The sequence below is a fragment of the Brachyistius frenatus genome, unplaced genomic scaffold, assembly GCF_029030835.1.
Source record: "Brachyistius frenatus isolate BFR_SWC_R1_liver_20210118 unplaced genomic scaffold, ASM2903083v1 Contig_18, whole genome shotgun sequence".
Taxonomy (NCBI): domain Eukaryota; kingdom Metazoa; phylum Chordata; class Actinopteri; family Embiotocidae; genus Brachyistius; species Brachyistius frenatus.
In genome coordinates this window covers 2,266,108-2,279,398 of record NW_027210617.1, presented here as the reverse complement: position 1 = coordinate 2,279,398, position 13,291 = coordinate 2,266,108, and the positions used below count along the sequence as shown (strand labels likewise).

The 13,291-nt window shown below is 39.5% G+C and overlaps 1 protein-coding gene across 1 annotated transcript in view; it reads left to right on the top strand.

Annotated features, from left to right (window-relative positions):
• Positions 1 to 13,291, top strand: part of ddr2a (discoidin domain receptor tyrosine kinase 2a) — a 29,845-nt gene continuing 16,554 nt past the window's right edge. The window contains exon 1 of the mRNA XM_069694806.1: positions 1 to 120. The gene's annotated coding sequence lies outside the window, so the exon portion shown is untranslated. The remainder of the gene's footprint in view (positions 121 to 13,291) is intronic.

The following is a 13,291-nucleotide window of genomic DNA, read 5'->3' as shown; positions in this document are numbered from 1 at the left end:
TGGCGAGAGAGAGAGAGAGAGAGAGAGAGAAGGGATCGGATTGTAACAACCAGACTCTCAGTGGAATAATCTAAACCCATCTGTGAACAAATGGTCTGAAAGGAAAAGAACATTATACAAGTATGTCATCCTTTTCTTTGACTCTTTTCACCTTTAACCCTTCATCCTTTCCTTGTCTTTGTTTGGACTCTTAAAACTCTAGACTCTGATCACTTTTTTTTTTTTTAAGCCTGTGAGAAAGCATTTATGTTGAATTGTCTTACTCTGGAAGCGCTGGTTGCGTATTTGAACTCTGTGTACCTTTTGTGTGAAGTGGCTGCTGTTTGCATGGCAGACGGGAAGAGTGGACAGCAGAGCAGAGCAGAGCGATGCAGTACCAGATTCAAACTCTCTCTGCTCTGCTGCAGATGCAGCTGTTTTCAACAGCAGCCATTAGTTTGACCGCTCTGGTTCAGTTCAAATGTGATTAAAGGCTTATTCCTTCTTTTAAACACCATTTCACTTAAAATAACAATCAGCGCTGAAGACAAGAATGGAAATGATAGAAACTGGTCTTTGTAAACTCCAGGGGACGCAGGTCTCTCCAGCTGTTAAACAATCACTTTTTTATTCTGTACAACATGCATAAAATTCCCTCTCCTCTACAACAAATATTGTGTGCAGTGTCTTGATTTAATTCTGAAGTTTGTTGGAAAGGCATTTACTACATCATACAAATCCCTTTCTGTTGTTGTTAATGGCACAGACTATTCTTTTTTTTTTTACAAGCAACCAAAGCAGCATAACTAATGTAAAAATGATGTGCCTCCAATTTGACCGTCTTGCGTGAAGCTCACCCCTATTTTAGTTTGCTTTATTGTGGCCTGGTTGTCTGAAAAATGTTTTGGAAAAGTTGAACGACTGACTTGTTTATGGCTGCTTCAGTTCTCTCTGTGGTCACCTGATGAAGCGCTGAAATATTGAAGCTTTTGAAAAAGATTTCAGTCCCTCGACTACATTTCCTGCCTTTGTGTCAAGGAGGTCGTGTGTATGTTCTTCAGTGTTATATAGGTGTTAGGTAGGTGGTATGTCGGTATCCTCCTGTGGTATGTGGGTGATAGATGTTCACACAGAGGACTCTTTTCTACCTGGCTGAAGAGTTGAAGATATGTATGAGCTCACAGCTTTGACATTTGAACCATGTCGCTCCACAACCTGCACGGTCAACAGCACACTTAGGAGAGGTGGCTCTGATCAATAGAATAATTGTTACAGGAAGGTCAAGCTGATCCTGGGTTACTATTGGTGGCTGTGTGTGTATGTGTGACTCAGTGGACAGGTTTTATATCCGTAAACACGGACGCTTTTTGTTTTCAGTAATACAGCCTTGATGCAAATGATACCAGCTGCTCATTCTTTTGATAACACATGTAGAAATAAAGAGGCAATATGTTTAATTGACAGAGAGTTAATGTTACTGGCATAGAAGAATACTCAAAACGTTTTATTTCCTGCCTTTCCGATATGATTATTTACCTGTTTCTCAGTGTACCTACGTAACAGCTGGCATTTGTGATCTATTGAAGTGTGATGATGCATCTTTGTGACTTGATCAGTAAAAAAAAGGGGAAAAAATATTTTTTCAGATAAAAAAAATGCCTTTTTAAAATGGCATTTAAGGGGAAACTTTACTTTTAAGTGCTTTTTTTTGGTGTGCTATGCACTTCTGTATGTTATTGATGTTGAATATTCAAAGTTATGTTCAATACTTTCATGAAGATCCCAGGTGATAGAAAAACCAGTTTCGTACAGCAAAATGCAGCACATGGCCGTGACACATTGTGATTTTTAAGAAGGAAATCTGAGGGCTGTAACTTTTTTTTTTCCCTGTCGTAGCTTCTCCCCCCTCCACCCAAGTTCATGCACTTTGTCTGTGCAGTGAAGAACGAAGAAGTAATAGAAGCACAAGTAGAAAAAGAAAGCTGTGGAAAACAAAAGGAGACGTTTCACAACTTCAAATTAAGTCCAGGAACACACTGATCAGCGCAAACTGAGGATTTATGACAGCATAAGAGCATGTGGGTGTGGATTTTTCCTTTAAGTCCTCTTTGTTGTGTCTTTGCTGGGCTGGATGTGTAAATAGGAGACCATCTTTATCAGGGTAAATTAGTTCTTTATCAAAGCAGAATGGATGAGTTATTGCTTATGACAGGGGAATATATGAAATGTTTGCGGTGGTTAAGAGGGAGAGTGGATAATGGATTCATATTTCTTTCATTTGCTCCGATAGTTGGATTTGATCCCATGCAATGACTCCATTATCTATTTGAGGCACACATATGCACATACAGGCGCACGCACACACACACACACACACACACACACACACACACACACACACACACACACACACACACACACACACACACACACACACACACACACACACACACACACACACACACACACACACACACACATACACATATACACACACACTGAAAGGAGCAACATTAGGAGTGTGTTATTATCACTGAATCTTTCTGACATGTCGTTTCAATTAACAAACCTTCTCTCCAGAGCTCTGAGGCTGACTGACATCTTCACATACAGACCCTAATCACACACCACAGCAAAGGCTGTAATTTCAACCCCACATTCAAAACACTGCTCTGGAGGCACCCGATGCTTAGCTTAGCTGTAACTCGACACTTGACGTTGTTTGATTGGAAGTGTTTTCAAATCAATGCTTCTGGCAAAGAGGAAACCAGCTATGTGCTCGCCAGCTGAGGTGCACGCTATAATTTGGTATAAATAGTGCCATTTCAGGGAACATCAGGCCTAAAATACTGCGCTGTTGACTTTGCATCCTGCACATGCTTGAACTTCAACCCTGCCCAAACCAGCACCCCACTCATCACCTACCGTTTGAGGCGGATTACGTTACACGTACCCGAAAGAAGTCTGCATTTGTCCCTCTTTTTCTGAGTTTGAATTACTTGTCTTTCTCTGACGTGAGGTCCACTTCCAAGACCTCGAGGTGAATTTGCTCTCGTGTCAGGAAACTTTACAGATATTTAATTTCTGCTGTGGAAAAATCACTGACTTTAATTGAAGTTTTGTGATTTGATCCAGATAGAAGATGATCTGCTGTTTTATTGTAGACGCATACAAATCCTAAAAGTCAAAATATAGATGCTCATTTAATACACAGTAGTCAGTAACTTAATCCTCCTCTTGGTTTGCACATGTGGCCTTGGTGTGTGTTTTTTTTTTTTTTTTTTTTCCTCAGTCCTTCTCCTGTTTACATGTGGCAGTCTCCTTTTGTTTGTCTGTTTGTCGGATGCTCATTATCCACCTCGCTGTCTCTGAGGTCCCTCGTCTTCCATAATTACAGACTGTCATGGACGAACTGAGGTCATATTTTCAATATCAAAAGAAACTCATGACTCGTTGCAGGCTGCTGCTGGGTATAAATGATCATCTGTGAGTCCAGCAGTGGCAGCTCACTATTGCAATTTTGAGGGGCAAATACTGTATATTATACAGTAAATAATTTTTCCCTCTTTATATTCATCTTGCAGCTTTTTTAAAAGTTAGTTTTCAGGTTATTTTACAGGAAGATAATGCAATAAGCTATTAAATACAATCATCTCAACCGGAAGGGAAAGCAATAGAGACGTGTCCACTAAATGAATACAAACTTTGAGACCTTTGTTGAACCCTCAGATTTATCTGGTGAGCCTTTGATGGGACTGAGCTTTAGTTTAGGGAGTGTCAAAATCTGCAATCCTTAATGAAAGTTAGTGATTGTAATTTAGGAACTTAAGATGCAATTGATGCAGATTTTTGTTAAATCATTACATGCGTTTATGTTTAACTTTCAGGCAGCTCCTTTTGTCGTGGTTGAACAGCTTCAATGCATAAATGCTTTTGATTTAAGCAGCATTCAGAGTGGATGGACCTCTGCTTTAGCAGAGGGGGAAAAAAAGAGTTTCTTGGCATGTGCCACTGTTTTTCCAATCTGACAGTGTAGCTGTAAAGTTCAGGGCCTGGATATTCAATCAAAATGGATCTCCAGTGAAAGATTTCAGGCTTCTCTCCTTACATAATAAACAGCCCCTGTCTTTGCACCATATTCACAATGAACAGTTTGACCCTTCGCTGAAATATTTTGGTGGACTTTGCACATAAAACTCAGCGTTCCATCTGTCTGTGGGTGTTTACACATTAGGCAGGTCTCTACAGTCTCTCCTGCAGTTTTTCACTTTCTGTCTCCCTTATTGTTTCTAAACATCAGTTGGTAGCCTTTTTACAAGCACCTGTGCCCTGGCTTGCAGAGCTCATGTCCTCAGGCAACTAAAAATCTCTAATGGCACCATGGCATGCAACAGCAGGTGTGCTGCTGCTGGAGCCTGTCTAAGCAGATACAGTGTAAAAGACAAAAGTCAACCTTAAACTTTGCTTTATTGCATAGTAAGTCATTAATGTGTATCCCTGAAGCCCCAATATCAGCAAATAGAGTTAGGACAGAATCCCGACCATATCTTTGACCAATGAGCTCCTTTTAAAAGATTTTTTTGGAAAGTTTCAATACAGCAGGACCTGACAGGGAAGAGATTCAGCAGAGGAAGCCGTTTGCACTGTAGTCTGTGAGGCAGTACAGGACTTTAGCTTTTCAGCTGTTGGTTTTTACTGTAAAACTATTGCTTACGAAGCAGAAACTTGTTTTTTATTCAGTGTCATGGAGCAACGTTCAAATTCTGCCCTGTATATCATTGCATGTGCATACGTGGTGGAAGATATCCTACAATAAGCATGCAGACTGAAAAAACTCAGACAATAGAGAATAGTTTTCTGTGGAGTTTTTTCCTCCAGTCAAGAAAATGTAATTACATGTATATATATGTGTGTGTGTGTGTGTGTGTGTGTGTGTGTAGGCGTGTAGGCCCTCATCCATGCACGCCCGTGCTCCTCATCTACTGGTTTTACTGCTGTGTGTTTACATGGCTCCACCTGGGTCTGATTGGGAAATGTGATTCGGATTTCATGCTTTCCCATAAAAATAAAATATCAGTGATGCTATATTACCACCCTAAGGGGGAAACGGGAGGATATAATAGAAAACACATGTGCATGGTCATGGCGCATAGCATACGGGCACACTGCATAGTAATCAGGCTCGACACCAACAGCGCACATAAGCACACACACATACACACCCTCATATATGCAGTGTGCTTTAAACGTCTGAGCATGATTCCTTTTTGTTCCATCTTATTTTTTTCATTTTCAGACAACAAAACAGACACGTAATTCAATTCAATTCAATTCAATTCAATTCAATTCAATTCAATTCAATTCAATTCAATTCAATTCAATTCAATTCAATTCAATTCAATTCAATTCAATTCAATTCAATTCAGTTTTATTTTATTTATACAGCGCCAAATCACAACACAAATTATTTCAGGGCACTTCATTTAGATAAGTCCTTCCAACATTATAGAGAGGAACCAAACCATTCAACAATTCCCACGTGAGTAACAACTGGGAGGAAAATATTTCCTTTTAACAAGAAGAGAAACCTCAGTCAGAACCAGGCTCAGAGGTGGGCAGCCATTTGTCTCAACCGAAACTATAATATTTGAACAGGTTTTAATCTACACTGCTGCATCAGCATGAACACATACATACAAAACCCAAAGAGGGAAAAATCTGTTAATTCAATAGATACCAATCGAGACAAACAAACATGACCATTATTTTAAATACTCCTTTAAGGTTCCTTACAATATAGCGAATAATTTTTCACAAGATAAAATGAATCATACTTTATCATTGTTATAGTAGATGGACGTAAATTAAGCAAAACCTGCAGAACATGTGGCATGATATTTTGCCTTCTGAGCAGATTAGGTGTTACCACCCATGAATCCATAGTTAAAGATCTGATTATACTTTAATGTCAAGAAATTTCCCATTTTAATTTAAACTGAAAGTCTGAATGTTGTGATCAAAAACTGTCAGGATTTCTGGTTTGAGGTAATGAGATTTAGCTAAATGCAAATTATCATCTATGGTCATATGTGGCAGTCATCTGTCATACCACTGTTAAATTACAGCTGCCAACACAATTGTTGCCACCAGTAAATTGTGGGTCGATGAAAAAGCAAGAATCCAATATCAAATATTTTTATAAAATATTCATAACATATGTTAATTTTGGAGATGAATCTGTCACATTGCTGTTGTACTTTGTGAAAGTAGCTATATCTTACATTTTAATCAACATGAATTCAAAATGTTTGACAGAAATGATGGGTTGTTTTTCGGTGTTTGAATTATAATGAGAGAAGATGTCATTTATAAGTAGTTGGCAGACATTTTCTCCTTTGTCCTCCTCTTCTGTCCGGAGCCTGATATCACCAGACCCGGGACAGTTTTTGATGGCTTGATGATGAAGTTTTTAAGTCTGTCTCAACCCTGCGAGCCTCCACTGCTTGCTTCCTCTCCTGCAAGGGCTCATGTAAAACCCCAACTGTTGACACTGTTTGTGTATGTGAGAGAGACAGAGGCAGGGAGCTGAGCCAAGTAAACCTGTGTGTTGACTTTTACAGGCTTTCCCATGCTGCAGGATCTGGTGGTGCACCAACGTTGCTCTGTGCGCTAAACCCAACACGCCCATGAAAATCAAATTATTTACACAAGCAAGAAAGCCTGGGAAAACAAAATAAAATCGCTGTTTTTTTTTAGCATTGTGTGTTCTGCAGGAAGACTTGGTGATGAGATCCTACTGAGTTTTAAGGGATATGAGATTAGTAAAGGTGGGGGTCCGTGTGTGAAGTCCTCATATGCTGGCTGAAATGATCAGTTATTCCTGTGAATTTGGAAACTCAGTGCATCTTCAACGTATTTAAGTTGTCTTTCTGATTCAAAAATATCAGTACGGTGTGAGTGTGTTTCTGTCAGTGGGTTGCTGAGGGGAGTATCTGTCCTTCACCACTTCCTGAACTAGCCAAGAGGGATCTGATATTTATGGTACACAGACCCCCTCCCTCCCTCCACTCTCCCCCCAGAAACAGAAACTCAAGTAAATAGTCGTTCCAGGAACGTTCTGCTCCGAGTTGATACAATAAACTCTCCTCGCCGCCTATCAGCCCTTGGTGTCTATGATAAACTGTGTTTTTGAACAAAGGTGCAGTCAAAGTGATCAGAGGTTGTTCTTTCTGTCATATTTTATGTATGTCCCGTCTGAATGGGTGCCTTAGTCTCAATATATCTATGAATATATCTGGACACAGATGTTATTCTAAATGGAAAGCTGACATGTTAGATATTGTGACGAATGTCAATTCACATGCCATAACTCCCACTGGTACAGTAAATACAGTCATATACCACCACATTCAATAACCACCACGTATGGTTTTGTTTTCATATTTGATCCCTGGTGAGAAAGTTTGTGTAAATGTCTGTAACATACTGTTAATTATGGAAAGATTTTCAGATACAGAAAAGTAAGAATCCCTTACTGATGCAGGACACACACACACACACACACACACACACACACACACACACACACACACACACACACACACACACACACACACACACACACACACACACACACACACACACACACACACACACACACACACACACACACACACACACACGCACACACACAAATGCACACACACTCCCTTCCCTCTATTATCTGCAGTATGAAGTTACTGATAGCATCTGCTTAGCTTAGCATAGCATGAAGACTCAAAACATAGGGAATTAGATATATGATCTGTTTAATCTACAAAATCAGAAGTGTAAAACAAAAAACAAAACATATGCTGCTGTGTTTTTACACCTTAAATTAGAGCTAAGGGGATATTGTTTTTACTACTTGACGGAGCGAAGCTAGCTCTTTCCCCTCTGCTTCCAGTCTTTATGCTAAGATAAGCCAACCAGCTGTTGGCTGTAGCTTCAGATTTAAAACACAAGTATGAGAGTGGGGCATAAATCTTCTCATCTTGGTCTTGACAGGAGGGCGAGATAACAGTTCCCACGATGTCAAACTATTCCTTTAACCACAAAGGGATTGCTTACTGGGAGATGGACTTTTTGCTCTGCGCCGTCTGAATATGGGAGCCTCAGTCTCAACTGACCGGCCCCTTGTGGTCACAGTTTCCTGCACAGGGAATGTCTATGTAAATGTAACACTTGAATAATGTGGAATTAGTGAAAGAAAAAAGACAAAACAAAAACAAATTTAGGGTCCTTTTGAAAGCAGTGAAACACAAGCTCATTTTATGATTTTATAATGTTTAAAAAATGACAAGAAACCACGATGGGTGACTGCACTGTGATCTCAGTTTTCACTGATGTTTCCTAAAGAAAACACACTGTCTCTGTAATGTTAGATAATAAACTGATATTGTGTTTGGGTGCATATAAAATCATAAAGAGGGCTGTGCTTGGGGGCCTTCTCAACCCACTGATGGTCAAACATAATTCACTGAGGGACAGAGGAGACTTTTGGACTAGAAATACAGTATATGAAGCCAATTTTCCTTTGAGTTATTGCCTGGACATTTTTTTTTAACTTATAACTCAGAGAAGGTGGGACCTGAAACTCAAGCAGCACTTTGTTATATCTCTTGTCATTCTCTGCATTTACAAACTGGTGAAGTCATGTCCTTTTCTTTCTCCCCTCTTATTCTTTCCTGTGCCCTCTCGTCACACACTTAGATTTATGTTTGATGAGAAATGTTCCTCGGGACACATCGAAATGTGCCATACATGCTATTCTACTTTAAAAGGCTGTTTTTTAAAATTACTTTATGCACTTTCTGCCCGAGTTTATTTTTCGTTCCTGTTCTGAAAGCTTTTAAAAGTGTCGGAGGATTATTTTCATAAATGTGGGCTGTGTGCTGATACAGACTTCCATGAAGGTTTGCTGCTTAGAAAGATAGGAGATCAGAGTCACATTATATTTTTTTTCACGACAAGTTGAATTTTAAACTTGACCCTACAGCCACACAAAATGCCCTCATCAACATGATAAGCTCAACATGACAATGCTATGTTCTGTCACTATTTAGGTCCAGTTAGGCCACAACAATCAGTAATACAATGTTAGTCTCACTGCAACCTGTTATCCCAAAGTGAGGCCTCTAGACTTCATTCTTAAACCACAAGATTAAAACCAGCATAAAACTCACTTTCTTTACCCTAAATTTGTCTTGTCAATACTGTAGTGAAAATTACTTTAAAGAAAAATTTAATGTTGCTTTTCTGGTTTGGAAAACCTCTACCTAAAGGCCCGTAGGTCATCTTTACTCCTCCGTTATCCTGACACCTCTTTGCTGCTTCCATCTACACCTCCTCACTCTCAGTGTTCCTGATTTTATTGGCATCCATGTATTGGTTTGTCATTTTGCAAAGTGTGAGCTAAGTGCTCCTCAATGGTGGAGCCAGTTTACCTGGGCGCCATGGTTACAGTAGAGCGCAGACTTTACCTCAGACCAGTGACATCCAAACTAAACTCTGTGTGCTGGGGTCTGCTGGTCGCTGCTGAAAGACTGTTTAATTAGCAGTAAACATGGCAGACATACTGTGCCTGGAAGGAGACAGGATTTCCATTATTTCACCTCGGTTAGAGAATTTCTAAAACCTTTGCAGAATTACTTATTCAATGGATGCGCCACTAAGCTGAATTACAAGAGGTCAAACCTACTGTGTATCTCTGTCTATGTGACCTAAATCTTCTATATTTTTTCTGGTCTGTCTCTCAGGAGCTATGAGAATAAATTCACCACTGGAGGGTTTGTGCAGCTGGTGCCTCTATTCCCCAAATCTTTCTTTCACCATTAATGCTTGGTTTTCATGTCAGAATAAAGCATAGTTTACAGCTAATTATCTTTTGTATACAAAGTGATATGTTATAATTTAATCCATCATCTGATTTGACAATGTTTTTCAGGAGTTTCTCCCTTAAAAGTTTGAAACATATCGGTGAAAGTGAAAAAATATCCTGGAACAGGTATTTTTGGAAACCGAGATAGGACATGAATAAATTTTTCCTGCTGTGTTCCTGTAATAGGAGAGCACAGAGAACTTTCCATGGCTGTGAACCTGTGCCTGTATAGCTGTGGCACTGTTGACTGATCCAATGTTACTATGGCGGAGCCCAGATATGGAAGAACAGCTGTTCTCTTCATACAGGTATTGAGAACACAGCTGGAACCAAAGGATGCAACAGTATTACGAGTGACACACAGGAAATCCATTTCCTCATTTAAAGCCAGCCATTGAAATTCCTGTGTTGAAAATATCTGTACACTCAACTGAACTCACATCATATGAACATCAACAATAGCTTGGATCTCATATTTGCAGCTGTAATTTTGTGGAAAAAAACTAAGTACAGACACAGTTTATAAGTGTTTTTAGAAGACCTATGAAGTTTCAGATTATTTTCTCAAGATCAATGGTGGTTTCTTCAGGATTTAATTTTCCAATAACATAGTTTCTCAAAGCTGATGCAGACCAGCTGACTCTTTAAACTCAGATGTCCGAGCCGTTTACTACATTTTGAAAGCTACACAAAGTTGGCTTTTCATAACTATGTTTTTCATTATCCAAACATTTGCAGTTATATCATAAAGTAATGTGTGGAGAGTTTAAATACTGGTTGGCTGTGATATAAGAGTGAATGATTTGGACTGTGTTGTGGCAGTGATGTTGCAAAAAAAACCAAAAAAACATCCATCTTTTAAAGTCCTTAAAAGTCCCTGCAGTGGCTTCATCAGACTTTCATGCAATGCATTCAGCGGATGACAGACAACTTACCTGCACTTACCCGAGGACAGGCCACGTTGTTATCTAAATTAGGTGGTGTTTCCTGGTGTGGTGGCCATTTAGGACATCTAAAACTCGCATTGTTGTCCAGGCGTCTGTTGTTAAATGTGTCTCACCCTCTATTCCTCTAGACTGCGCTTTTTCAAGCGTAGCTCAAAGCTAATCCCCACTACCTCTCCATAAGGTGAAGCTGTGATTTTAAAATGATTTGTTATTGTTGCTCTCAAAGTAGAAGTAAAGCTGACAGGAGTTTGATCATTAGTTTTATAGATACTGCATCTTGACATGATTGAAGATGTGAGAGAAGCATGTATTTTGATCTGTTGATTAAACATCTATATGTATGCTAAATTGTATCAGTCCAGGACCTATTAATAGTTTAAAAGTGATCAGAAATGGTGAGCAGTAATGGAACATGTATGTTATTTGCAGTAAATGGGCTAAAGCATGCAAACACACCAGTATGGTCCTTTGAGAGTCTCCAAATGTAGAACCAAAGGTCAGTTCTCCCTCCCTATACAATACAAGCAGTCTTTACATAAGTGTTCTCCACCACATGGTAAACACATTTTTGACTTCCAAATGCTCACAAGCCATCAGGTGTTTGTGTTTCATTAGTTATGAAAAGCCAAGAGGAATTAAGCATAGTAAAGGCGTGTCAGTGGGAAATGGTTGTAACATGAAGCTGCAGGAAATGGCAGTAAGAAAACCAACGAGATTATGTGTGAAGACATAATGAAAGAGGCAAGTCAGATTGTAATTAGTGTCACAAAATGCAGCGGGTGGACTATCAACGATGGTTGCACGAGATTAGTCTAGGGTCAGTTTTAGGACCGCTTTTTAAGGTACACTTGAGCATTTGGCTCTTATTTCAAGAGATTATTTTCATCCACAGCACTTCTGTTTGAGAAAAAACACAACAAACATCTGATATTTCCAAATGCACATGTTCAGTCTAGTAATTCAATAGCAAGTGTCATTTGGAGAAGTGAGAACACAGTTCTTTAATATCAGGTGTTATTATAAATCATGCCAGCTGGTTGAAAACAAAGTTAATTCGGGAAATAGCTCATCATCAACAGGTCTGCAGACAGAGCCTGTTCTGCATTTAAGTCAGAGGTTAGTTTGGACAGAGGTCAGCTGGAGCATTAATGTAATTAACGTTACTGCTGGAGGAGATTCGCATGCGAGCAATAAGAAAGAATCATAAATGGTGTTATATGTCTGTCTCGGTGCAAAACTGTACTGTACAATAACTGACAGCAGATTGAGGAGGAAATGAACAGAGGCCTGCACTGTGGTTCAGTTGTGTTCCACTGACCAGACTGCAGCACTGCATGCTGCTGAATCCTTGGTTATTTCAATAGGGAAATGTCAAGAAAATGTTTTTTTTGGCCAGTAATAAGGAGCAGGAAATGTCTGACACACACACACACACACACACACACACACACACACACACACACACACACACACACACACACACACACACACACACACACACACACACACACACACACACACACACACACACACAACAACAAAACACACACACACACACACACACACACACACACAAACACACACACACACACACACACACACACACACACACACACACACACACACACACACACACACACACACACACAGATGTGAAAATTCCCACAGTGCTCTGGTAGGTTTGTTTTGTGTCATGTATCTCTGGGTTGATATAACCCTGCTTTGATGATTTCTTGAAAATCTGTAGCACAAATCCGGGCGCCTGCACTACGGTGCGAATACATAATCATTAGATAGTGGGTACAATATTCAGCTTGAAAAATCTACCCAAAAAAATAATTTTTGCTGTAGAGTTTCCTCTCTGGCTAACATATGGATGTCCCATTCCCTGATTTGGTATACAAAGTTTTTTTTTTTACTTATAACATGTAATTAAAATGGTGTGAATAATTAAAAAAAAAACTAACCTGCATTATATAACAGAGATTTCGAGCAGCAGTAAAGGGGCCGAAGCTTCCATCATGGTCAAATGACTTGAGGCTGTTTAGGGGAAGTGAACTAAGTGGAATCTCTTGCTAATGCAGTGCAAAAACTACTTTTTCAATAAGAAATTTTGTATGTGAAGCAAACAAGGATGCCTGCATTCCCTTGTTGATTGATTCTTTGCACTTCTACAACTAAAAAAAAATCACACCATGAATGAAATTTGGACAGAAAGTTGTTGAAACTGGTTGTACCTCTCTGCCACCGGACTGAGTGGTCAGTTGGAGGCGACATGTTGGCGCTGCGTTTGTCCGGCTGAGGTCATGTCTGAAACTCAGTGTCCCAATGTCTCTTTCTCCTCTCTGCAAATTTGTCCACATTCATTCATTCATTCATTCATTCATTCATTCATTCATTCATTCATTCATTCATTCATTCATTCATTCATTCATTCATCATTTCT